Source organism: Tupaia chinensis, unplaced genomic scaffold (assembly GCF_000334495.1).
Source record: "Tupaia chinensis unplaced genomic scaffold, TupChi_1.0 Scaffold000354_1, whole genome shotgun sequence".
In the NCBI taxonomy this organism is placed as follows: Eukaryota; Metazoa; Chordata; class Mammalia; order Scandentia; family Tupaiidae; genus Tupaia; species Tupaia belangeri.
This window is the reverse complement of record NW_006159849.1, coordinates 5,579,122-5,582,897: the sequence shown is the minus strand read 5'-3', so window position 1 is coordinate 5,582,897 and position 3,776 is coordinate 5,579,122. Positions and strand designations below refer to the sequence as shown.

Below are 3,776 nucleotides of genomic sequence, written 5' to 3'. Positions count from 1 at the left end.
TTTATTCTGTTACCATTCGCCTTGTCTTCAAAACTCATCTTCTGGTTGACTCCAGTCTGTTTTGCTCGCTTTTTGACCTGCTAGTGCACAGCCTCGTTGGTCACAGGCCTTTGTCGCCACCGCAGCTAGGGTTCTGTCGGAGTGTTTGGCATCCAGCCCCCAGCCTGACTGCACCTCACTTTATTTCTTGTAAATTCTTTCTTCCATTCTTTCCCCCGAAGAGGAACGACTTCTTGGCATCCAATTAAGCTTTCAATAACTGTTATATAATGAAGGTAGAGGTGGTGCCAGGAGCTGTCTCCACCGTGGATTTCCAGACATGCAGAAAATTCTTGTAAACACCAATTCCGGAATACTTAGTTTAAACCCGTTCGTGTCAGGATCCAAGCTGCAGATATAGCCAGTAGATGTTGGGTTGTAACATCTAAAAACAGGCGGAATTCTAGAAGTGTAATCACAGAACTAGGGTTTTCACACAGTCATGTAGCTGACTTAGAGATTTTTTAAAATGTTTTTACACTTACTACTCTTGACTTCTGCATGTTTTTGTCATTTAAAAATCTTACTGTAACACCTACTCAGTTTGTGATTTAGCATTTTTCTTCTTTTCAATATCTAGTCTTAGTTTTTTTCCTGCAGGAGGAGGAGCATAGAAGAGAAACTGCTAGATCTGTTTGGATTAATTTAGCTCCAAGTAACTGAGACCCAAAATATACAGTAGCTAACGAAATAAATGTCTCTCTCTCCCTTTCACATAGTGTTGGGAGAAGTGGGCTCTCGGGCGCATTTATCAGCTCTGAATCAAGATCATTGAGTCCCAGGTTCCCTCTAGGACATCATTCCTCCATCTATGGGTGTGACCTCAGGGTCCAAGATAGCAGCTTGTGTTCCAGTCATCACATCTGCATTCTAGGCAGCAGGATGGAAAAAGGAGTGAAGAAGAAAGGAGGTCAAAGAACCATCCTGTACTTTTTTTTTTTTTTTGGAGAGGTTTTTGCTATAGGGCGCGTGCGCTCGCCAGACAGACAGAGAGAGACATAGAGACAGAAAGCGAGAACTCACCCCCCAGGAGGGATGGTCACGCCGCAATCCTTTCTCCTCCATTCTCCTCTCGGGATCTTGGGCATGCACACACACGCGCCCAGCGTGAATTTTAAGCCACCAGGTCCGGGACACGAACCGCAGTCGACTACGTGGAAGTCCAGTGACATAGCCATTACGCTAACTGCTGGTTCCCGATCCTGTACCTTTTTTAAGTCACTATTTCCTCCATGAGGCAGGTCGCACCCCCAATGGGGTCTTCATGCCACAATCCAGCCGCAACCTCAGCCAGTGCAGATCGTGAGCACAAGCACCTGGCCTGCATAGGGAGGCCTTGGGACTTGAGCCTAAGACCTTCCCATGTGAGACCAGCATCACAGAGTATTGTGTTAGCACTGTGTATATAATTCTAACCCTCTATATCCGTGTCTGTAAGGGAGATTCCTGGGGGTTAGTATGTGGCACTGCTGCTATTGGCCACACTAAGAGTGGCGGAGGCTGGAGAAATACAGACTTTGTATTGGCTTTCCTAAAGACAGGGCCTTCTGTTCGCGTGGAAGAATGGGGTCACGCGTACTGAGGAGCACCCAGCTGTCTTTGCCGGTGCTGCTCCCATCCATACCCCCGCCCCAAACAATCTCCCTCAGGGCTTATTTCCATAGATTCGTTTTGCTTTCCAAATGGTAATTTACAATATTTTTAAAGACAAATATCTGTGTGTTAGAAAAAATTGTTAACGATCAAGAACAAAACCAAAATCACCCATAATTCTATAACCTCAAGAGAGCCACTGAAACCAATCCTGTAAGAAATGTCCTTAGCATGTAACAGACAGCTTGTCATCAGGGAATGAAGATGTTTTTCAAAGTTGATTGTGTTATGCTGCACATTCACTTATTTCTTCAATAAAATTTTCTGTGTAGGTGCATGCTCGTGCGGGGGAGGGGGGTATTCGTTTAGACAGGCTCTCCCTTTGTTGTGATCCTCCCGCCCAGGCCTCCTGAGTAGCAAGAACTGGAGACATGCATCATGTGTCCGGCATTTTAGGCTGGTGCTGGACTTGAACCCGAGTTTCCCATGTGACATCAGCCAAGCAGCAGTGTCCAGCACGCGCCCCTGTGGCTGGACCATATTCCTTTAGTGAACATTTTAACCATCTGCTTTGTTTCCAGTGTCTTGTTAATTGGTGTGTGGCTGGAAGGAGGGAACAGGGAAGGAAATTTTAAAAATTAAATCAGTGGGCCAGCCAGTAGCCAGGTAGTTAAGGCAACTGGATCCCACAGGCCCAACTGCACTGTTTGAGTCCTGACCCAGTGGCTTGGGAAGCCTGCTGGGCATGTGTGTGTGCCCAAAAATCCCAACAGGAGAAGGAACTGAGGCATGGCCAGCCCCCCTGGGGGGATGCTTTCTCACTCCCCCACCCCATCTCTCCAGTGGCCACAAGCACCCTATAGCAAATTTTAAAACAATTATTTAACTTATTTGCTCTTGGGGTGCTTACAATCTACAATAGAAACAAGACATACATATAAAAAAAGATGGGACAAGGCCCCCATGGCACCAAATTAATTTTACCATATGTAAAGGAATGCATGCTAGAACACAAGAGATGAATATGGTGTTGAGTATTTTTATTTTATTGCAGAATAATTTGTACCATGGACGATTGTTTGTAAAAATGATACCTTGAAGTCCCATCTCACGTTTTTAGTTGCTGGAGAATGCAACTTGGGCTACAAAACCTTGGGTGGCCTGGCTTACGCAGTAGTAGGAAAAAAGGGTAATAACATGGTTAAATTCTAACCTCTCCTAAACTGAGTCTGAAGTCCACAGTTCACTGGAGGACAGTTCAGCTTGGCTATTCCTTTTGTGGTTTCTACAAGCTGAACTGCAGAAATAACTGAAGATGGCCCAGTGGTTTTGCTGAGAAGCGAGATGTGTTTTGTGTTCTAAATCCGAACAATGAATCGATTCACTTTTTTATTGAAAATGCTAAAATGGGGAAAGTAGCTGTATTAAGAAATAGACAGAAAACCCTCATTTACGTCAGGGTATTAACGCTGGTGGCTCGATGGTAAGAGATGAGCAACTTACTTATGTACTTATTTAGTTTTTGCCAGAGGGTGCTTGTGTTCACAGGAGATGGGGAGAGAGAAAAAGAGAGGGAAAGGGGAAAGCACCGCCCAGGGGGCATGGTCACACTGCAATCCTTTCTCCATTTCTCCCTCCTGGGATTTTGGACACACATGCACTTACACACACCTGGCGTGTTTCCCAAGCGTCAGCCCCGGGATCCTGCTGCCGAGCTGGCCAAGTGAGGTCCAGCGGCCTCAACCAACACACTGCCTGCTGGCCCTTTTTCTTCTGTAACTGGTTTAGAGACACCTTTATTTTATTATAGGTATATATATATTTTTTTTTTAAAGAATTATTTATTTAATTTCATTTGTTATTATTATTATTATATTTGACCAGAGAGATAGAGAAAAGGAAAGCAAAAAAGCAAGCTACCATGTCCAGAACTTGAACCACAGTCGGCCCTGTGGGAATCCAGCCTTAACCACCCCGCCACTTGCAGACCCCTATTTACACACACACACACACATATATTTTACACGCATGTGCTACATTTATAACTGGAAGGGGTTTTGACTTTGCTTTCACTAAGATGCTGTCAGCAGTGGCCAGGGCTCCGTTGAGGCGATTGTGAGCACAGCCCGCCCCTCCTTGGAGCG

The 3,776-nt window shown here is 45.2% G+C and overlaps 1 protein-coding gene across 7 annotated transcripts in view; it reads left to right on the top strand.

Annotated features, from left to right (window-relative positions):
* Nucleotides 1-3,776, top strand: part of KANK1 (KN motif and ankyrin repeat domains 1) — a 145,808-nt gene that overhangs the window by 114,485 nt on the left and 27,547 nt on the right. The gene's annotated exons all lie outside the window — the stretch shown is intronic.